Below are 24,530 nucleotides of genomic sequence, written 5' to 3' on the forward strand. Positions count from 1 at the left end.
TCTTTGCATGAGGTGGCCAAAGTACTGGAGTTTCAGCTTTAGCATCACTCCTTCCAAAGAACACCCAGGGCTGATCTCCTTCCGAATGGACTGGTTGGATTTCCTTGCAGTCCAAGGGACTCTCAAGAGTCTTCTCCAACACCACAGTTCAAAAGCATCAATTCTTTGGCGCTCAGCTTTCTTCACAGTCCAACTCTCACATCCATACATGACCACAGGAAAAACCATAGCCTTGACTAGACAGACCTTTGTTGCCAAAGTAATGTCTCTGCTTTTGAATATGCTATCTAGGTTGGTCATAACTTTCCTTCCAAGGAGTAAGCGTCTTTTAATTTCATGGCTGCAGTCACCATCTGCAGTGATTTTGGAGCCCCAAAAAAGAAAGTCTGACACTGTTTCCACTGTTTCTCCATCTATTTCCCATGAAGTGATGGGACCAGATGCCATGATCTTCGTTTTCTGAATGTTGAGCTTTAAGCCAACTTTTTCACTCTCATTACAGCATTATTCACAATAGCCAAGATACGGAAACAATCTAAGTGTCTATCAGTGGATGAATGGATAAAGAAGAGGTAATATGTTTTATACACACAACACAATAGAATATTGTTCGGCTATGAGAAAGAAGGAAATCCTGCCTTTTGCAACAGCCTGAATGGATTTTTGAGGGTATTATGCTAAGTGAAATAAGTTAGATAGAAAAACAAATGCTATGTGATCTCATGTATAGGTGGAATTTAAAAGTCGAACTCACAGAAACAGAAGGTAGAATGGTGGTTGCCAGGAGTCAGGGGTGGGGGAAATGGCAAGATATAGGTCAGAGTCCAAACTTCCAGTGATAAGATGAGTATGTTTGGGGGATCTAAAATACAGTGTAGTCATTACAGTTAATCATACTATATCAGATACTTGAAAGTTGCCAAGACAGTAGATCTTAAATGTTCTCACCACAAAAAAAGAAATAGTTATTATGTGACATGATGGAAGAATTAGCTAACACTATGGTGTTACTGAATTTGCAATGTATAATGTATCAAATCATCACATTTACATCTTAAACTTACATGATACTATGTATCAGTTATAGCTCATAAAGCTGGACGTGCATAAGGTGATTGTCTGTTTATGAACCTACATGGGAAATGGCTTACTATTAGTAGCACTGTTTGGAGGTGAAATGTGGTCTAACTTCAAACTAACAAGGTCAAAATAAACATTTGAAATCTAAATTGTACAAATAGGACTTCTCCGGTGTCCCAGTGCTTAAGACTCTGCACTCCCAATGCAGGGAGCCCAGGTTCAACCCCTGGTCAGGGAACTAAATCCGTGTGCTGCAGCTGAGAGTTCGCCTGCTGTAACGCAGATGGAAGACTCCACATGCCACAGCTAAGACCCCATGCAGCCAAATAAATAGTAAATAAATTAAAAAAAAATACATATAAAATGGCTAATGTTTTAAAAAGAATAAGAAAATAAATTGGACAAATAAACTCTGTATAACATACATAGTAGGCACTGAATGAATGATAAAATATTTTAAAGCAAACAAAACAAAGAGGACAGATCTGCCTCCTGGTCTGTGTCCCTGAGCCACTCAGACACGAAGGAGAGGCATAAATACACAGAGACAAGCCCAGACACACCAACGCAGCCACCCAAGAGCAATGAGACAAGGGTCAGCAGCACATGGGAGAGGAAAGTCAGCTCAGCCAAGGCAGCAGAGGACAGACGCGAGTTTGAGTGGCCTGCAGGAGAAAGCAGTGGGCCCTGTCCGGCAGGCTGAGCTCTGAATCCAGCTGACAACAATATTTAATAAGGTCCCCCTCAAGGTCTCTCCTGTCCATAGACATAAGGTATCAGTCAGATACGGCAGCCCCTACTTAGTCCCCACAGTTATAAAGTGTTAGTACTCTTTCATAGCTACATGTTGGAAATACATTAATTTCTCCTTCCCTTTTAAAAAAAATTTAATTGCAGTATAGCTGATTTATAATATTGTGTTAGTTTCAGGTACATAGCAAAGTGATTCAGTTATACATATTTCTTTCAGGTTCTTTTCCATATAGGTTTATTACAAAATATTGAATATAGTTCCCTGTGTGCGTGCTCAGTCGCTCAGTCATATCCAACTCTTTGTGACCCCATGGACTGTAGTCCGCCAGGGCCCTTTGTCCATGGAATCCTCCAGGCAAGACTACTAGAGTGTGTTGCCATTTCCTAGTCCAATAGTTCCCTGTGCTATACAGTAAATCCTTGTTATTTATTTTAATATATATTAGTGTGTATCTGTTAATTCCATATTCCTAACTTACAGGGTGTGTATATGTACATATATGGTGTTGTCTAGTTGTTAAGTCATGTCCAACTCTTTTGCAACCCATGGACTGTAGCCCGCCAGGCTCCTCTATCCATAAGATTTTCCAGGCCAGAATACTGGAGATGGAGAGGGTTGCCATTTCCTCCTCCAGGGGATCTTCCCAACCCAGGGATTGAACCCCCCTCTCCTGCATTGGCAGGCGAATTCTTTACCGCTGAGCCATGGAGAAAGCCCTTCAATCATGGTCACAGACCATCGATCAATCAGCCAGACAGTGAAGATTTAATGAAGCTTCTGTAATAGCACACATGGGAAAAGGCCAAACTTAGAATTCCTGACATGAGACAGGAAAAACAATCCACATCTCGTGTAGACAGAAGTCCCCCTTCCCAGCTCCTAACCCAGAGGAAGCATCAACACTTACACACCTGGGAGCTCTTTCTCAGACCAGAGACGACTCTCAGTGTCCACTCATGATGACACAGCTGCCAGAGAGGAAAGATTTCTCTAGAATCTAGACGGCTTCTTTCAGCAGAGGACTGTGATTTTTAGTGTTTTTCGTCAGTCTCAGCTCTGCTAAAGATGACTTCCCTAAACCTCAGATTTTCTCTAATATTAAGTGAGAGGCTTGGAGTAGACCAGTAAGTCCCAGCACAGAATCCCTTGAAGAGCTTAGAAAACTACTCATGAAAGGGTCTCACCCCAAACCAAGGAATCTGATCACTGGAGGTGGGCCTGGGTGTCCCTTTCTACCAATCTCCCCAGAGGATTCTCATGTGCAGTAAGGGCTGAGTACCTAGAAGGAGGATTATCTTAGCCGTGGGGCCTTGCCCATCCCTGTGTGCTGTGCTCAGTTGCGTCCGACTCTCTGTGACCCCATGGACTGTAGCCCACCAGGCTCCTCTGTCCATGGGATTTTTCCAGGCAAGAATACTGGAGTGGGTTGCCATTTCCTTCTCCAGGGGATCTTCCCAACCCAGGGATTGAACTTATGTCTCCTGCTTGGCAGATGGATTCTTTCCCACTGTGCTACCTAGGGAGCCCTGCCCATCCCTAACACAAGCAAAAATCCTCTGAACAGATGGACGCAGCTGGTCTCAGCTGGGGTCTGACACTGCATTTCCAGTAGAGTTCCCTGATGGGGGCCCTGCTACTGCTACATAGACCCTTCTTTAAGGAGCACAATCCTTTCCAACTATTTATCTTCAATGATTTATTTAATTTGAGATTAAATAAATCTTGAGATTCTGACATCTAGAAAATCTGTTCTAGCCTCAAGGCAAAGCACTTTCCTTCCCATCAGAGCAGCAGCAGGGGCAGGTTATCCAGGAGACCACCACGGACAAGCATGAGACTCTTCAAATACAGCCTGACCATTTCACATGAGAGAGGTACTTACCAAAGAGTTTAGCCAGTCCTTTGTCCAAAATTTTTGAATGTGATGAAGATTCAGCATTTGAACCTGTGGGGAAAATAAGCCTCAGCTGTGAGTCAGTATTTCACTTAGGAGCTGCATGTGATTCTTTTGAAATCGTCACTCTCTGGGATGGTATTCTGAGAGGAGCATCCTGCACTTGGCCTGCTCTAGAGGGAGAGCACTGGACTTGGGTTCTGGTATGACATTTGAACACTGCATGACCTTGGGCAGTGAGGTTCCGTGGGATGTGGTTTTCTCCTCTGAGGCTGGAGGGAAAGCTACGGACCACAGGAGGGCTGTGCGGAGGGGGAGGAAATTCACCAATGTGACCTTCAGACTAAGAATGCTCACCCTTCATCCCAACTCTGTGCTATTATCTATGATGGACGACAGTAAACAGAGCTGGTTCCAAGCAAGGGTATGCTCAGTACTCAGTTGTGGGAGGAACGGAGACAAATGGACACACGTCTCAGGAGATATTCAACAAAAAGTCTCCCCTCCACAAGTAATGAGGTCAATGGGCAGTGCCTGACCATTCTGGAAATGTGATGCTTTCTTGTTTTGGAATAAAGGGAACAATCCTGCTGCATACTCTGCACTGATCCTGAGGATTTTGTATTTAGGAGGGGCTTAAGGGCCTAAGGTTATCCTAATTTGACTTGATAAATACAAGGAATTCCTGATGTTGTCATTCAGGATTGAAAAAATGAAGATGCAACCAGAGATGGACCAGGTCAGCCATCTCCCCTGGGACAGCATGAATGGGTGTTAAGACTCCTGTTGACCCACATGTGGCTACGTCAAGGACATGAATTAATGGTGCAAAAAGACTGTAACAGCCTGGGGAGATTTTGAGCTATGCGTGTGTGTGCTCAGTCCCTCAGTCATGTTCCACTCTCTGCGACCCTACAGACTGTAGCCCTCCAGGCTCCTCTGTGCATGGGATTTCTATGACAAGAATACTGGAGTAGGTTCCCATTTTCTCCTCCAGAAAATTTTCCAAAGTCAGGGATCAAACCCACGTCTCCTGCATTGCATGCAGATTCTTTACCACTGAGCCACTGTGGAAGCCCTTTGAGCACAATATCAGGCTTTTCTTTTTGGAGGTCATGATGTCTGTGACATACTTTCCTGATTCAAGGTCAGCCCCTTTTTCTGGCCCCTGCTGCTGCTGCTGCTGCTAAGTCATTTCAGTCGTGTCCAACTCTGTGTGACCCCACAGACAGCAGCCCACTAAGCTTCTCTGTCCCTGGGATTCTTCAGGCAAGAACACTGGAGTGGGTTGCCATTTCCTTCTCCAACGCATGAAAGTGAAAAGGAAAGTGAAATCGCTCAGTCGTGCCCGACTCTTAGTGACCCCATGGACCGCAGCGCACCAGGCTCCTCCGTCCATGGGATTTTCCAGGCAAGAGTACTGGAGTGGGGTGCCATCACCTTCTCCGTCTGGCCCCTAAGGAGTGGGCAAACCCATCAGGAAGGAGAAACTTGTGCTTTAATGAAAGTGTTTTAGGGCACAGTGCCCAACCCCCTGACCCCGTTCTGAGTTCCACACAGTATTTATGAAGTTTCCTCAAGAATCTGAACTTCTACCTCATGGTTTCCTCACAGTCTGAAAAGACATTGAGTAGTATGTGCACATGACAGGTCCCCACTCTGCAGGGAAATTGCTGACTAGTGGTTAATAGTGCGTGGATATGATGGCTTTTTGGTGAATGAAGGGAACAAAATTTTTCCTCTTGCTGAGACAGCTGTGAATCACTAAGAATCACTAAGGTGGAAGTGTAAGTAAGCCCATGCATTAAAATATTTGTTCACAAAAACCCTTTACAGTGACTGTAGCCACAAAGTTAAAAGATGATTGCTTCTTGGAAGGAAAGCCATGACAAACCTAGACAGTGTATTAAAAAGCAGGGACATTAAAAAATAAAAGCAGAGACATCACTTTGCCAACAAAGATCCCTATAGTCAAAGTTATGGTTTTTCCAGTAGTCATGTATGCATGTAAGAGTTGGACAGTAAAGAAGGCTGAGCGCTGAAGAACTGTTGCTTTCAAATTGTGGTGCTGGAGAAGACTCTTGAGAGTCCCTGGGACTGCAAGGAGATCAAACCAGTCAATCCTAAAGGAAATCAACCCTGAATATTCATTGGAAGGACGGATGCTGAAGCCGAAGCTCCAATACTCTGGCCACCTGATGCAAAGAGCTGGCTCATTAGAAAAGACCCTGATGCTGGGAAAGACTGAAGGCAAAAGAAGGAGCTGGCAGAGATTGAGATGGTTAGACAGTATGCGCGACTCAATGGATATAAATTTGAACAAACTAGGGGAGATGGTGGAGGACAGAGCAGCCTGGTGTGCTGCAGTCCATGGGGTCACAAAGAGCCAGACAGGACTTAATGACTGAACAACAACAAGAACAAGAGGAGTTACTATCTTCCCTTTCCTTGAATTCACCCCTGATTGACTGCTGTATAATGTACTTCTGTCCTTCATGACAGATGACACTGTTTTGTACTCTTGGTCTACTGCATTTTTGGAAAACAGTACTGTAGTTTCCTCCATCATAAGGATTGTGTCTACTGCTTTTCTCCACAGACCCAATTTCTTTACATTGAGAGAATGTCCCAGAATGTGGTCAGCCAATCAGTTTAGTAAATAGCACAAGTGCTTCCAATTGCAATAAGATCCTAAAAGTGGAGCATGGAAATCTAATGTTCACTTTGAAAAAGCCACACTCATAAGATGTTCATAACAGCACTATTCAGATAGTCAAAAGGTGGAAACAACCCAAACGTCCATCAACTGATAAATGGATCAACCAAATGGGGTAAGTCCATGCAATGGAATATCATTCAACCATAAAAAGGAATGAATTCCTGAGGCATGCTACCATGTGGATGAACCCTGAAAACGTGTTAAATGAAACAAACCAGTCACAAAAGACCATATCGTGTGTGATTCCATATACAAATACCCAGAATAGACAAATCCGTAGGACAGACAGTGGGTTAGTGGTTGCCAGGGGCTGTGGAAAATGGGGGATGGGGATTGGTAGCAAGTGGGTTTGATATTACTTTGGGGAGTGCTGAAAATGTTCTAAAATTAGATAGTGGTGGCTCACAACCCCATGAATATACACTGTAAAGGGTGTATTTTGTGTTATGTGACCAATATATCAAGCTGTTGTTTAAAGTACAGTGTGTGAATAGCCAATGGGAATTTGCTATAAAACTCAGGGAATTCAAACTCAGGCTCCAGGACAACCTAGAAAGGTGGGATGAGATGAGAAGTGGTAGACAGGCTCAAGAGGGAGAGGACAAATGTAGACTTATGGCTGATCCATGTTGCTATATGGCAGAAACCAACATAATGTTGCAATTATCCTTCAATCAAAGGTAAGTAAATTAAGGAAAAAAAATAGTGTGAAAATAATAAAAATTTAAAAAATAAAACTGTGTGTGTGTGTGTATATGAGGGGATAGACAAAACAAGATGTGACTGATTAGCACATATAGGTTCACTATATTAATACTAATCTCTCTCCTTTTGTACATGTTTGAATTTTTTGTTTGTTTGAAATTTTTCACAAGGAAAAGTTAAAATGTGCAAGTATGCTACTCTCGCACGGAGCTCTGGATTTTGAGTAATGTGCAAAGTTAGGAATACTGTTAACGTTTCTCCTTTCTCCTTGGCAAAGAATCCCTAAGATAAATCCGGGGAGGTCAAGCAGGTAGAGCGAGGAGAAACCCTGCGTTCACTCCAGCACCCATGGGAGGCAAGCGCCGTCTCCTGCCTGACTCAGGCTCACGGTGAGTCTTCACGCGCATCTCCACCTGCCACAATACACCTCGGGTGGCGCCTCTGGTCAGATGGAAAGGTGGGGGCGGGGGGGGTGGCTCTGCACCTTGCCAGTAATCCAGGAAGAGAACAAAGAAGAGGGCCTCTGCTTCCCTCTTCTTTGCCATTGTCTGTGTACCATTACAGAGGAGCAATCTCCCAAAACACTTCAGACACAACAGCCTTTAACTCCAGGATACTTCAGAACCCACAGTCTGTGACGTCACGCCCGGAAACGGAAGCGAGGGGCTGGGCAGGTGCACGGTGGGAAGGAGGGGGCGGTGTCTATGGGCCAGGACCGGAAAGGGAGAGGCCGCCATAAGGCAACAGCCTCTCCACTCACTTTCCTGGGCTCTGCACTGCCTTCCTTCATCCCCAGGCACCGCCTCCTGGAGGCAACCAGAACTCTTCTATTGCAACTGACAAAAACTCAATTAAATCAACTTAAATGAACTGCAAGTAGCTAGAATAGCCAGAAAAATCTTAGGACAAATCAACATATCACATTACAAAAGTATCGTTATTTATTGCATCACATAATAGAATTGTTGTTGTTGTTCAGTCCCTAAGTCGTGTCCAACTCATTGCGACCCCACGGACTATGATACACCAGGCTTCCTTGTCCTCCACTATCTCCTGGAGTTTGTTCAGGCTCATGTCCATTGAGTCCGTGATGCTACCTAAATCTCATCCTCTGCTGCCCTCTTCTTTAACAGAAGTATAGCACCAAAAATGTTATAAATAAAAATATAAGTTGATGCTGTCACTCATATGTCACTATTTCCCCTATTACATTTCATAAGATTAAAGTATTTCCAAAGGGGGAAAATGTCTTTATATTTTAGCACCTTTAACTGTACTTTTCCTTCCTGTATTTTCATTATACACTGTGTCCTACAAGTTATGTAGCCAGTCCTGCTTTGTATGCAGTGACAGGGTGAAAGAAATCTGAGGAGGGGATGGGATGGAGGGAGAAGTTACAGAAAAAGTTATAGAGTCGAATTCTGAGTAGCTCAGATGTACTGGATTGTTGGGGCTGCCCTAACAAAGTTCCACAAAATGGTGAGGTTAAACAACATCAGTCTATTATCTAACAGTTCCAGGGACCAGAAGTCTGAGACAGAGTTGGTTCTTTCTGAGGCCTCTCAACCTGGCTTGTAGGCAGCTGTCTTCTCCTTGTGACTTCCCTCCACAATCACCTGTGTCCAAAGTTTCTCTTCTTATAAGGACATCAGTCATATTGAATTATAGTCTACCCTAATGCACCTCATTTCTGAACTACTGGTGGTTAAGACATCAACATATACATCTGGGGTGGGGACAGAATTCAACCCATAACAGGAGGTAATTGAAGCAGCAAAAATGTTACTTCCCTAAAATATCTTCAAGAAAACAAAAACAACAAAAATAACATATACCACAAGACAAAACTCACATCCTCAGCATAACTGGAAGACAGAACATGTCCAGCTTCAAATTCCGGTAAATGTAAAAAGAAGTCCTAAGCCCAGGCACTGATTCTCTGGCTTCTGCTACATGTCTTGGTGGAGAGGAAACACAATGGCCCCCAAATGACCTAAAATCTCCTGTAGAAAGAGAACACTCACCCTATGAACGCAAATGCTGCAAGTATGTCCTGCTTCAGTTCAGTCGCTCAGTCGTGTCCAACTCTGTGACCCCATGGACTGCACCATGCCAGGCCTCCCTCTCCATCGCCAACTCCTGGAGTTTACTCAAACTCTTGTCCATTGAGTCGGTGATGCCATCCAGTCATCTCATTCTCTTAAGTCCCCTTCTGCTCCTGCCCTCAATCTTTCCCAGAATCAGGGTCTTTTCCAATGAGTCAGTTCTTTGCATCAAGTGGCCAAAGTATTGGACTTTCAGCTTTAACATCAGTCCTTACAATGAATATTCAGGACTGATTTCCTTTAGGATGGACTAGTTGGATCTCCTTGCAGTCCAAGGGACTCTCAAGAGGCTTCTCCAACACCACAGTTCAAAAGCATCAATTCTTCTGCGCTCAGCTTTCTTTATAATCCAACTCTCACATCAATACATGACTACTGGAAAAAACATAGCTTTGACTAGACAGACCTTTGTTGGCCAAGTAATGTCTGTGCTTTTTAATATGCTGTCTAGGTTGGTCATAACTTTTCTTCCAAGGAGCAAGAGTCTTTTAATTTTATGGCTGCAGTCACCATCTGCAGTGATTTTGGAGCCCCCAAAAATAAAGTCTGTCACTATTTCCACTGTTTCCCCATCTATTTGCCATGAAGTGATGGGACTGGATGCCATGATCTTAGTTTTCTGGATGTTGAGTTTTAAGCTAACTTTTTCACTCTCCTCTTTTACTTTCATCAAGAGACTCTAGTTTTTCTTTGCTTTCTGCATAAGAGTGGTGTCATCTGCATATCTAAGGTTATTGATATTTCTCCTGTCAATCGTGATTCCAGCTTGTGATTCATCCAGTCCAACATTTCTCATGATGTACTCTGCATATAAGTTAAATAAGCAGGGTGACAATATACAGCCTTGACATACTCCTTTTCCTATTTGGAACCGGTCCATTGTTCCATGTCCAATTCTAACTGTTGCTTCTTGACCTGCATACAGATTTCTCAAGAGGCAGGTCAGGTGGTCTGGTATTCCCATCTCTTGAAGAATTTTCCATAGTTTGTTGTGATCCACACAGTCAAAGGCTTTGGCATAGTCAATAAAGCAGAAATAGATGTTTTTCTGGAATTCTCTTGCTTTTTTGATGATCCAACGGATGTTAGCAATTTGATCTCTGGTTCCTCTGCCTTTTCTAAATCCAGCTTGAACATCTGGAAGTTCACAGTTCACATATGTTGAAACCTGGTTTGGAGAATTTTGAGCATTACTTTACTAGCATGTGAGATGAGTGCAACTGTGCGGTAGTTTGAACACTCTTTGGCATTGCCTTTCTTTGGGATTGGAATGAAAACTGACCTTTTCCAGTCCTGTGGCCACTGCTAAGTCTTCCAAATTTGCTGGCATATTGAGTGCAGTGCTTTCAAAGCGTCATCTTTTAGGATTTGAAATAGCTCAGCTGGAATTCCATCACCTCCACTAGCTTTATTTGTAGTGATGTTTCCTAAGGCCCACTTGACTTAGCATTCCAGGATGTCTAGCTCTAGGTGAGTGATCACACCTCGTGATTATCTGGGTCATGAAGATCTTTTTTGTATAGTTCTTCTGTGTATTCTTGCCACCTCTTCTTAATATCTTCTGCTTTTGTTAGGGCCAAACCATTTCTGTCCTTTATTGTGCCCATCTTTGCTTGAAATGTTCCCTTGGTATCCCTTAATTTTCTTGAAGAGATCTCTGGACTTTCCCGGTCCATTGTTTTCCTTTCTTTCTTTCCATTGATCACTAAGGAAGGCTTTCTTATCTCTCCTTGCTATTCTTTGGAACTCTGCATTCAAATGGGTGCATCTTTCTTTTTCTCCTCTGCCTTTTGCTTCTCTTCTAGTCACAGCTATTTGTAAGGCCTTCTCAGACAACCATTTTGCCTTTTTGCATTTCTTTTCCTTGGGGATGATCTTGATCCCTGCCTCCTGTACAATGTCATGAACCTCCATCCACAGTTCTTCAGGCACTCTATCAGATCTAATCCCTTGAATCTATTTGTCACTTCCACTGTAAAATCGTAACGGATTTGATTTAGGTCATAGGTGTTGGAAAAGACTCTTGAGAGTCCCTTGGGCTGCAAGGAGATCCAACCAGTCCATCCTAGAGGAGATCAGTCCTGGGTGTTCATAGGAAGGACTGATGTTGAAGATGAAACTCCAAACTTTGGCCACCTGATGCGAAGAGCTGAGTCATTTGAAAAGACCCTGATGCTGCGAAAGATTGAGGGCAGGAGGAGAAGGGGACGACAGAGGATGAGATGGCTGGATAGATGGCATCACCGACTCAATGGACATGGGTTTGGGCAGACTCCGGGAGTTGGTGAAGGACAGGGAGGCCTGGCATGCTGCGGTTCATGGGGCTGCAAAGAGTCGGACACAACTGAGTGACTGAACTGACTGACTGACTGACTGAATGGTCTAGTGGTTTTCCCTACTTTCTTCAATTTAAGTCTGAATTTGGCAATAAGGAGTTCATGGTCTGTGCCACAGTCAGCTCCCAGTCTTGTTTTTGCTGACTATATAGAACTTCTCCATCTTTTGGCTGCAAAGAACATAATCAATCTGATTTCAGTATTGACCAGCTGGTGATGCCCATGTGTAGAGTCTTCTCTTGTGTTGTTGGAATAGGGTGTTTGCTATGACCAGTGCATTCTCTTGGCAAAACTCTATTAGCCTTTGCCCTGCTTCATTCTGTACTCCAAGTCCAAATTTGCCCGTTATTCCAGGTATTTCTTGACTTCCTACTTTTGCATTCCAGTGCCCTATAATGAAAAGGACATCTATTTTTGGGTGTTAGTTCTAGAAGGTATTGTAGGTCTTCATAGAACCATTCAACTTCAGCTTCTTCAGCATTATTGGTCAGGGCATAGACTTGGATTACAAACCATATTGAATGGTTTGCCTTAGAAACGAAGAGAGATCATTCTGTTGTTTTTGAGACTGCACCCAAGTACTGCACTTCAGACTCTTTGGTTGACTATGATGGCTACTCCATTTCTTCTAAAGGATTCTTGCCCACAGTAGTAGATATAATGGTCATCTGAGTTAAATTCACCCATTCCAGGCCATTTTAGTTCGCTGATTCCTAAAATGTCAATCTTCACTCTTGCCATCTCCTATTTGACCACTTCCAATTTGCCTTTATTCATGGACTTAACATTCCAGATTTCTATGCAATATTGCTCTTTACAGAATTGGGCTTTACTTAAATTCCCAGAGGTGGAAAAGACCTGGGCAAGAGATTGGGGAGGCTTCAATCAAGCAAGACCCTGGAAGGGCCTGGGCGTGGGCTGGAAGTAGGTTGGAGATGGAGTCCTCTGGGGGACTGTAACCAAGGAGATTTCACACAATGCTGAGGGTCAAGAAAACCAAAGCAATGGCTAGCTTCAAATTCCAGATGCACAAGCATCCGTCTTTCAAGTCCTATAGCCCACTCCTGCCACTTTCCCCCATCTCAGCAACAAATGAATCCTTCTACTTGTTCAGGCCCAAATCCAGAGTACACCCCAGACTCTCCTCTTTCTCTTTCACCACGCATCACATGAGCAAATCCTCTGATTGTCAAATACGTCCCCAAACCTGGCCAGCTGGTTCACCTCTACTGCCACAGCAGACACCAGCCAGCAGCATCCCATCCTCACTTCAGTGCGGGTGAAATGAGAGGCCACTGTTGATCCCAACAGGTCATTCCCAAAGTCTTCACCACCTCCTCTCCCACTTACCCCTCCTTTCCCTTCTATGTGCTCACATCACCGGAGGAAGAGAATATGGGCTGCTTTGCAACCTGAGGACACAATGTGTGCTCTACCAGGTGCCTTTACATGATCAACAGACTTTATCCTCCCTGATTCTCTTATTTCCAGGCAGAACTGTTAAGTACCAAGGTATGACAGAAAAATATTGTAAGAAATTAATGAACACAAACCTCAGCTCTATTTAGAGTTGAGAGACCACAAGGGGGAGCTCTTACTCTCAGAGCCCAACAGGAAGAAGAAACCGTTCCTCTTCATTTCCAGCAAGGGCTCCGCCAGTGAAAAGCTGTGGATTCTTTGTTTGCTATAGCCGCCCCCAACTTGCTTTTCTCCTTTATAAAAGAGTTCTCCCTCTCTTGCCGTGCAGGGACTTAACCGTAGCACACCATGATTGAAGACCCCAGATTGGAATTCTCTGTGGATCCCAAAATAAGTCCCTTTTCTTTTTTTCTTTTTTCCTGGAGAAATTACCAGCAGTCTACTTTCAGTTCAACAACATCTATATTTACATACTCATCCAAGTATGGAGTAAGAATCAATAAATCTTTTCTGTAAAGAGCCAGATAGAAAATATTTCAAGTTTTGCAGACTATGTTTGTTTTTCCTTTGCTGTTGTTTTTTATAACCTTTTTAAAACATAAAAACAACTGGGGCGGGGGGTGGTAAATCAATGAAACAAAAAGCTAGTTCTTTGAGAAAATCAATAAAATACAAAACTGTAGCCAGACTGATCAGAGAAAAAGACAGAAAACATATTAACAATATCAGGAATGAGAAAGTAGACATTACTAGAGATTCTACAGATTTAAAGGAAGATAAGTGTACAATTATTTTAAAAAAACTTTCTGCCAATAGATTCAACAACTAGATAAAATGTACAGATTCCTTAACACAAACTAATAGAGCCTCCTCAAGAAGAAATAAATAACCTTAATAGTAATGTAAGACAGAAAGCACTTATCTTTTTTAAAAAAGAAAAAAGCCCCATATTAAAGAAAAGGCACTTGATGAAAGCTAAATGGCAACCCACTCTAGTACTCTTGCCTGGAGAATCCCATGGACAGAGGAGCCTGGCAGGCTCCAGTCCATGGGGTTGCAATAGTCTTAGCAACTAAACACGACTTAGTGACTAAATCAACCAACCAAACCAACCAACATCCATTTAGGATAAAACTCCCATTAACTAGAAAACAAAGAGAATTTTCTCAGTTTGATAAAGAGAATCTATGAAAGACCTAAAGTAACATCATCACAAACAAGATGGTAAAAGATTGAATGTTTTCTCCCTAAGTTCAGTATCAAAACAAGGATGTCCACTCTTACCACTCCCATTCAACTTTGTCCTAAAGGGTCTACTCATGCAGTAAGGCAATAAAAAGAAATAAAAGGCATACAGATTAGAGAGGAAGAAGTAAAACTGTCTTTATTCTTAGTTGACTTGATTTATCTAGGTTAAAAAATCTAAGAATTCCTAAGGAAAAAATAAGTGAGTTTAGCAGGGTAGCTAAACGTTTTTAAAACCAATTGTACTAAGAGAATGAAAAGACAAGCTACAAACCAGGAGTAAATATTTGCAAATACACATGTAATAAAGGACTTGCTTCTAAAATTTACAAAGAGTTCTTAAAACTCAACAAGAAAACAACTCAATTAAAAAATGGGCAAAACCTGAACAGACACCTCACCATATTTCCTACACTATATAGGTAGCAAATATTCATATGAAAGATGTGCAACATCATATGTCATTAAGAAATTACAAATTAAAACAACGAGATGCCACTACACACCCATTAGAATGGCTACAGTCCAAAACACTGACAACATCAAATGCTGTAGAGGATGTGGAGAAACAGGAACTCTCATTCATTACTGATGGGAATGCAACACTGGTACAACGACTTTGCAACGAAGTTTAGCAGTTTCTTACAAAGCTAAACATAGGTTTACCATCCATCAGTTATATTCTGAGGTACTTATACAAATGAGTTGAAATTGTATGTCCACCTAAAAATCTGCACATGGATGTTTACCACAGCTTTACTCATAATTGCCGAAAACTGGAAGCAACTTAGATGTTCATCCATAGATGAACGGATAAACAAACTGCAAGGGACTTCCCTGGTGGTCCAGGGGTTAAGACTCTGTGCTCCCAACACAAAGGGCACAAGGTCGATCCTGGGTTAGGGAAGTTTTGAGTGCTGAGGGGTGCAGCGAAGAAAAAAAATGCAATACATCCAGACAATGGAATACTATTCAGCAACAGAAGAAATGAGTCTATCGGGTTACAAAAAGGTATGGAGGAGCCTTAAATTGTAATTCTAAGTGAGAGAAGCCAACCTGAAAAGACTACACACTGCATGATTCCAACTGTACGACATTATGTATAAAGGCAAAATCATACAGACAGTAAAAAAAAGGAGGGGGAGGAAGGGAACAATGAATATGTGGAAACAGGGAATTTGTTTAAGGCCATAAACTATTCTGAATGATACTGTAATGGTGGATACATTATGCATTTGTCAAAAACCCACAGAAAGTAAAACACAAAATGTGAACCCTAATGTAACCCATGTGCTACACTGTGCTCAGTCACTACGCTCAGTTGTGTCTGACTGTCTGTGACCCCATGGACTGTAGCCCACCAGGCTCCTCAGTCCATGGAATTTTCCAGGCAAGAATACTGGAGTGGGTTGTCATACCCTCCTCCAGGATCTTCCCAATCCAGGGATCCAATCCCCGTCTCCTGCATATCCTGCATTGGCAGGTGGATTCTTTACCGCTAAGCCACAGGGGAAACAATGTAAGCTATGCTGCTGCTGCTGCTAAGTCACTTCAGTTGTGTCCGACTCTGTGCGACTTCATAGACGGCAGCCCATCAGGCTCCCCCATCCCTGGGATTCTCCAGGCAAGAACACTGGAGTCGGTTGCCATTTCCTTCTCCAATGCATGAAAGTGAAAAGTGAAAGTGAAGTCGCTCCAGTCGTGTCCGACTCCTAGCGACCCCACGGACTGCAGCCCACCAGGATCCTCTGCCCATGGGATTTTCCAGGCAAGAGTACTGGAGTGGGGTGCCATTGCCTTCTCCGAATGTAAGCTATAGGCCTTAGTTAATAATAATGTATCAATATTGGTTCATCAGTTGCAACATATGCATACAGTAATGCAAAATGTTAAGAACTGAGGAAATTGCAGCAAGGAAGGGTGGGCATTTATGGAGGTATAGGGGAACTTTGTATTTTCTGCACAATTTTTCTGTAAACCTAAATCTGCTCTAACTATAAAATCTATTATTGTTTTTAAGTCAATTTTATTTCTACCTATTGACAATTAATAATTAAAGTTTAAATTAGAGAAACAATACTATTGATCCTTGCATAAAAAATAGGAATTATTTAGGGATAAACCTGATGGAAGACTCTAAAATCTATACACCAAAAACTTTCAAAAGTAATAAAATGTATCTCACTCCTGGGCATACATTCAGAGAAAACTCTAATTTGAAAAGATATATGGATCACAGGGACTTCCCTGGTGATCCAGTGGTTAAGACTTCACCTCCCAAGGCAGGGGGTATGGGTTTGATCCCTAGTCAGAGAGCTAAAATCCCAAATGCCTCATGGGCAAAACACCAAAAAACATAAAACAGAAATAATGTTGTAACATGCATCCCAATCTTCACAGCAACACTACTTAACAATTGGCAAGACACAGAAGCAACCTAAATATCCATCAAGATTTGGTCCTATACATATAGATTTCCCAGGTGGCATTAGTGGTAAAAAATCTGTCTGCAAGGTGGGAGACCTGGGTTCAATCCCTAGGTTGGGAAGATCCCCTGCAGAAGGGAAAGGCTACCCACTCCAGTATTCTGGCCTGGAGAATTCCATGGACTGTATAGTCCATGGGGTTGCAAAGAGTCGGACACAACTGAATGACTTTCACTTTTGCTTCATATTGGCTTCCCAGGTGGCATTAGTGGTAAAGAATCCACCTGCAAGGCAGAAGACATAGGAGATGCAGGTTGGATTCCTGGATCAGGAAGATCCCCTGGAGCTGGAAATGGCAACCCACTCCAGTATTCTTGTCTGGGAAATCCCATGGACAGAGGAGCTGGAGGGCTAGTCCATGGAGTTGCAAAGAGTCAGTCATGTCTGAGCACACGCACACACATATACACACACACACACACACACACTGGAATACTACTCAGCCATAAAAATGAGTGAAATAATGCGGCAACACAGATGAACCTAGAGACTATCATATTAAGTAATTCAGACAAAAGATAAATATCATATGATATCACTTATATGTAGAATCTAAGATATAATACAAAGTAACTTATTTACAAAACAGAAAGACAAAACAAACCTATGGTTACCAAAGGGGGAAAGGGGGGAATAAATTAGGAGTTTGGGACTGGCAAATATAAACTACTATTATAAAGTAATAACAAGGTCGTACTGTATAGCACGGGAAACTATATTCAATATCATGTGATAAACTGCAATGAAAAAGAATCTGGAAAAGAATATATACTTCTTTATATGTACATATATGTATATATAACTGAGTCATTTTGCTGTACACCAGAAACTAACACAACACTGTAAACCAATTATATTTCAATAATAATAATAATAAAATTTAAAAGATCTAATATGAGAAGAGACACACTTATGGATCAGAAGACATTATGTTAAGATGTTAACTCTCCTCAAACTGACCTATAGATTCAATGCAAAACCAATCAAAATTCCAAGAGGCTTCCTCGAAGATATGGAGAAGCTGATCCCCAAATTGTGCAGAAGTCAAAGGATCCAGATTTTTCAAAACAATTTGAAAAAGAACAAAAGAGGACTTAACATTATCTGATTTCAAGATAGAGAAACCTACTATGAATAAGACCATGTGGTACTGACATACAGATCAATGGGACAGAGGGTCCAGAAATAAATCCATACGCACGAGGTCAACTAATAACTAACAAAGGTGCCAAATGACCTTTAACAGAATGTACCTTGGGGGCCCTGCCTCAGGCACTCTTTCTCCAGCACCACTGTCCTGCTGACAAGAGTCCTGAGGACTCTTCACAAGCTGGACCCTGGCACTTCTAAAGCTCAGAGGTTTGGTATGCAAATACTTTTTCATTTCCATTTCATATTTCATTTTAAAAAGCAACATATCAAAAGCACTTCCCTGGTGGCACAGTGGCTAGGAATCTCCACCAGTGCAGGGGACACAGGTTCAATCCCCTGTCCAGGAAGATCCCACATGCCGGTGTGCCACAACTACTGAGCCTGCGCTCTAGGGCCTTCGAGCCACAACTACTGAGCCTGCGCTCTAGGGCCTGCGAGCCACAACTAGTGAGCCCCTGTGTTGCAGCTACTGAAGCCCGAACACCTAGAGCCCATGCTCCACAAGAGAAGACACCACAATGGGAAGCCTGCACACTGCAACAAGGGAGTAGCCCCCACCCGCCGCAAAGAGAGAAAGCCTGCGCACAGCAACAGAGACCCAGCACAGCCAAAAATAATAAACAAACAAGGAAACAATTTTTAAAAAGAAACTTGAAAAAATGGGTAAAGGAATTGAGTAGACATTTACCCAGAGAAGATACATAAGTGGCCAATAAGAAAATTAAAAGCTATGCAACATCATGAATCACTGCTGCTGCTGCTAAGTCACTTCAGTCGTGTCCAACTCTGTGTGACCCCATAGACAGCAGCCCACCAGGCTCCCCTGTCCCTGGGATTCTCCAGGCAAGAATACTGGAGTGGGTTGCCATTTCCTTCTCCATTGCGTGAAAGTGAAAAGTGAAAGTGAAGTCGCTCAGTCGTGTCCGACCCTCAGCGACCCCATGGACTGCAGCCCACCAAGCTCCTCCATCCATAGGATTTTCTAGGCAAGAGTACTGGAGTGGGGTGCCATTGCCTTCTCTGCATGAATCACTACAGAAATGCAAATCAAACCAATGATGAGCTACAATCTCATACTCATTAGGATGGCTATAATACAAAACAAAAACCGAATATAACCACCGTGATGAGGCTGTGGAGAAAGTCGAATCCTTGTGCACCGTTGTTGCGAATGAAAAATAACATATCCACTATGGAAGAGAGCTTGGCAGTTCTTAAAGCAATCAAAAGCAGAATTTTAATATAAATCAGCAATCCCATCAGTCTGTTCAGTTCAGTCGCTCAGTCGTGTCCGATTCTTTGCAACTCCATGGACTGCAGCACACCAGGCTTCCCTGTCACCAATTCCTGGAGCTTGCTCAAACTCATGTCTATCTGGTCGGTGATGTCATCCAACCATCTCATCCTCTGACATCCCCTTCTCCTCCTGCCTTCAATCTTTCCCAGCATCATGGTCTTGGTCTTTTTCGATTGGTCAGTTGTTCACAAACTGACCAAAGCATGGGTGGCATGAGTCCTTCCAATGAATATTCTGGACTGATTTCCTTTCAGATTGACTGGCTTGATCTCCTTGCAGTCCAAGGGACTCTCAAGAGTCTTCTCCAACACCACAGTTCAAAAGTATCAATTCTTTGGCACTCAGCTTTCTTTATGGTCCAACTCTCACATCTATCCATGACTACTGGAAAAACCACAGCTTTGATTAGATGGACCTTTGTCAGTAAAGTAATGTCTTTGCTTCTTAATATGTTGTCTAGGTTTGTCATAGCTATTCTTTCGAGGAGTAAGCGTCCTTTAATTTCATGGCTGCAGTCACCATCTGCAGTGATTTTGGAACCCAGAATATAGTCTGTCACTGTTTCCACTGTTTTCCCATCTATTGCCATGAAGTGATGGGACTGGATGCCATGATCTTAGTTTTCTGAATGTTGAATTTTAAGTCATCTTTTAACTCTCCTCTTCCACTTTCTTCAAGAGGCTATTTAGTTCCTCTTCCCTTTCTGCCATAAGAGTGGTGTCATCTGCATATCTGAGGTTATTGATGTTTCTCCCTGCAATCCTGATTCCAGCTTGTGCTTCATCCAGTCCAGCATTCCACATTTATATGTACTCTGCATATAAATTAAATAATCAGGGTGACAATATACAGCTTTGATGTAGTCCTTTCCCTGTTTGGAACCAGTCTGTTGTTCCATGTCCAGTTCTAACTGTTGCTTCTTGACCTGCACACAGATTTCTCAGGAGGCAGGTAAGGTTGTCTGGTATTCCCATCTCTTTCAGAATTTTCCACAGTTTGTTGTGATCCACACAGTCAAAGGCTTTGCTATAGTCAATGAAGCAGAAGTAGATGTTTTTCTGAAATTCTCTTGTTTTTTCTATGATCCAACAACGGATGTTGGCAATTTGATCTCTGGTTCCTCTGCCTTTTCTAAATCCAGCTTGAACATCTGGAAGTTCTCGGTTCACATACTGTTGAAGCCTTTCTTGGAGAATTTTGAGCATTACTTTACCAGCGTGTGAGATGAGTGCAACTATGCAGTAGTTTGAGCATTCTTTGGCATTGCCTTTCTTTGGGATTGGAATGAAAACTGACCTTTTCCAGTCCTGTGGCCACTGCTGAGTTGTCCAAATTTGCTGGCATACTGAGTGCAGCACTTTCACAGCATCATCTTTTAGGATTTGAAATAGCTCAGCTGGAATTCCATCACCTCCACTAGCTTTGTTCGTAGTGATGCTTCCTAAGACCCACTTGACTGCACAGTCCAGGATGTCTGGCTGTAGGTGAGTGATAACACCATCGTGGTTAACTGAGTCATGAAGATCTTTTTTGTACAGTTCTTCTGTGTATTCTTGCCACCTCTTCTTAATATCTTCTACTTCTGTTAGGTCCATACCATTTCTATCCTTTATTGTGCCCATCTTTGCATGAAATATTCCCTTGGTATCTCTAATTTCCTTGAAGAGATCTCTAGTCTTTCCCAATCTATTGTTTTCCTCTATTTCTTTGCACTGATTACTTAGGAAGGCTTTCTTATCTCTCCTTGATATTCTTGGAACTCTGCATTCAGATGGATATATCCTTCCTTTTCTCCTTTGCTTTTTGCTTCTGCTCTTTTCTCAGCAATTTGTAAGGCCTCCTCAGCCAACCATTTTGCCTTTTTGTATTTCTTCTTCTTGGGGATGGTTTTAATCTTCGCCTTCTGTACAATGTTACCAACCTCTGTCCAAAGTTCTTCAGGCATTCTATCTATCAGATATAATCCCTTGGATCTATCTGAAACTTCCAATGTATAATCATAAGGGATTTGATTTAGGTCATACCTGAATGGTCTAGTGATTTTCCCTACTTTCTTCAACTTAAATCTGAATTTGGCAATAAGTTCATGATCTGAGTCATAGTCAGTTCCCAGTCTTGTTTTTGCTGACTGTATAGAGTTTCTCCATCTTCTGCTGCAAAGAATATAGTCAATCTGATTTCGGTATTGACCATCTGGTGATGTCCATGTGTAGAGTCTTCTCTTGTGTTGTTGGAAGAGGGTGTTTGCTATGACCAGTGCGTTCTTTTGCAAAACCCTGTTAGCCTTTGCTCTGCTTCATTCTGTACTCCAAGGCCAAATTTGTCTGTTACTCCAAGTATCTCTTGACTTCCTACTTTTGCATTCCAGTCCCCTGTGATGAAAAGGACATATGCTGGGGTGTTAGTTTAGAAGATCTTGTAGGTCTTCATAGAACCATTCAACTTCAGCTTCTTCAGCATTACTGGTTGGGGCATAGTCTTGGATTACTGTGATACTGAATTGTTTGCCTTGGAAACAAACAGAGATCATTCTGTCATTTTTGAGATTGCATCCAAGTACTGCATTTTGGACTCTTTTGCTGACTATGAGGGCTACTCCATTTCTTCTAAGAGATGCTTGGTCACACTTGTAGATATAATGGTCATCTGAATTAAATTACCCATTGCAGTCCATTTTAGTTCACTAATTCCTAAAATGTCTACGTTCACTCTTGCCATCTCCTGTTTAACCACTTTCAACTTACCTTGATTCATGGACCTAACATTCCAGGTTTCTATGCAATACTGTTCTTTATAGCATCAGACTTTACTTCCATCACCAGTCACATCCACAAATGGGTGTTCTTTTTTGCTTTGGCTCAGCCTCTTCATTCTTCCTGGAGCTTTTTCTCTACTCTTCTCCAGTAGCATACTGGGCACCTACCAACCTGGGGAGTTCATCTTTCAGTATCATATCTTTTTGCCTCTTCATACAGTTCATGGGGTTCTCAAGGCAAGAATACTGAAGTGGCTTGCCATTCTTTTCTTCAGTGTACCACGTTTTGTCAAAACTCTTCACCATGACCCATCCATCTTGGGTGGCCCTATCCAGCACGGCTCATAGTTTCATTGAGTTAGACAAGGCTGTGATCCAAGTGATCAGTTTGGTTAGTTTTCTGTAACTGTGGTTTCCATTCTATCTTCCCTCTGATGGATAAGGGTAAGAGGCTCATGGGAGCCTCCTGATGGGAAGGACTAGTTGTGGGGAATCTGAGTCTTGCTCTGATGGGTGGGGCCATGCTCAGTAAATCTTTAATCCAGTCCAATCCCATATCGTGTTATATATCCCAGAGAATTGAAGGCAGAGTCTTGAAGAAGTATTTATACACCAATGTTCACAGTATTGCTTACAATAGCTAAAATGTGGAAGAGACCCAAGAATTCATCAACAGATGAATGGATAAGCAAAATATAGTATGTACATACAATGGGATATACTTCAGCCATAAAAAGGAAGGAAATTCTGTCACATGGGAAATGGGAAGTTACTGTTTAATGAGTACAGCATTTCAGTGTTATAAGGTGAAAAATGTTATGGAGATGGATAGTGATAATTGTTGCACAATATTACAAATGTTATTTAATACTGCTGAACCATATACTTTAAAATGAGTTAAGAAGAATCTTAAAAACAGTGGATATATGCATATGTATAACAGATTCACTTTGCTGTACACCTGAAACTGCACATTACAAACCAACTATACCCGAAATTAAGAGAATTTAATGGGTTATGATGGTAAATTGTATGTTGCATGGATTTTACCACAACTTAAAAATAAGGAAAAAGTAATATATACATGAACAGGGGCTTCCTAGGTAGCTCAGTGGTAAAGAATCTGCATGGCAATGCGGAAGACGCAGGAGATGCAGGTTCGATCCCTGAGTCAGGAAGATCCCCTGGAAAAGAGAAGGGCAATCCACTCCAGTACTCTTGCCTGGGAAATTCCATGGACAGAGGGGCTTGGCTGGCTACAGTCCGTGGGGCCACAGAATAGCTGGACACAACTGAGCAACTCAGCTGCTGCTGCTGCTGCTGCTGCTAAGTCGCTTCAGTCGTGTCCGACTCTGTGCTACCCCATAGACGGCAGCCCACCAGGCTTCCCAGCACCCATGCACAAATACATGAACAAATTAAAAAATTAAAATAAAAGTTCACATTGTACAAAGAATTTGCTCTTCATTCCCCCACCTTTGCCAGTGGTCCCCCTTCCCCATATTAAAAAGTCTTGAAGGTTCCTCAGACATTCTTCAGAGCCATTCACACATAAAACCTTCTGGACAGTGTGACTGCCTTTCTTTGCTTTGACTTAGCCATATGTCCTGATGTATTTCATATCAGATTATATAGAACTCCTTCCTTATTTTAAACAGTTGCACGCTGACCCATTTTATGAACGCATAGACACCAGATACAAATGAACACATAACTATGATTCTACTTGCATAAAATTCCAAAATAGGCTAAACTAACCTGTGGTGACCTGTAGACTGGAGGATAGCAGTCCCTTTCGAGGAAGAAGAGGGCAGTGAGCAAGAGGGGTGGGAGGCTTCTGGAGTGCTGCTCATGCTGTTTTTTAAGCTCAGTGTTCACAAGTTAATAATTCATTGAAATGTACACTTAACGATTTCTGCACTTTCCTGTATGATGTTGTGCTTCAACTTGGCCAAATTTAATCTCATAGTCTAGTGGGAAAGTTCTATAGAGCGGCAAATAACTATAGCTCAGTCTGCTCAATGAATTCAGGACTGAGTATCTTCTTGCCCTGTGGACCCCTGAGCCGTTGGAGGCTCCCCGCGTGCTCTTCCCAGCTGCTGCCAACAGGATAACTGTTGGGCAAGGTACACACGCATTGAGGCTCCTCGGTTCCCGTATCTGTAAAATCGGAAAATAACACCTAAGTAATTGCAAGGGTGTAATATAATCATCTATGTAAAATGAGCAGAAGTGCTGCGCAAGCACTAAGCTGGTGCTGCATTCACTTCACGTGATAACGTGCTACCGTTATCACGAAATTATCATTTTTATAAGGAAAAGGATCTTCCTCAGTGCTCAATAAAGAAATGCTTTGTGTGAAAAATCCACCGCCGGCCTCCTTGGGGACTGCTCGCTGAAGAAACAAGAGTCCTGGACGAGTAAACTACCAGCCCGCCGGCTCCGACCGCGCCTTCTTTAAGCGCGGAGCGATGACGTCACCCGCACGCGCTGCAGCCTACCTTGGAGGCGCCCAGGCAGTTCTTCCCGGCGCCTCCATTGGCTGGCCAGCACCCGACGGCCCCGCCCCTTTGCCCTCGCGGG

The 24,530-nt window shown here is 42.6% G+C and overlaps 1 long non-coding RNA gene across 1 annotated transcript in view; it reads right to left on the reverse strand.

Moving 5' to 3' along the window:
• Positions 1-24,385, reverse strand: part of LOC138990012 (uncharacterized) — a 39,683-nt gene extending 15,298 nt beyond the window's left edge. Inside the window, exons 1-2 of the long non-coding RNA XR_011466203.1 lie at positions 23,706-24,385; positions 3,717-3,779 (exon numbers count right to left, since the gene is read on the reverse strand). This is a non-coding gene — a long non-coding RNA (uncharacterized lncRNA). The remainder of the gene's footprint in view (positions 1-3,716; positions 3,780-23,705) is intronic.
• Positions 24,386-24,530: the final 145 nt, after the last annotated feature.

This window comes from Bos mutus, chromosome 11, assembly GCF_027580195.1.
Source record: "Bos mutus isolate GX-2022 chromosome 11, NWIPB_WYAK_1.1, whole genome shotgun sequence".
NCBI lineage: Eukaryota > Metazoa > Chordata > Mammalia > Artiodactyla > Bovidae > Bos > Bos mutus.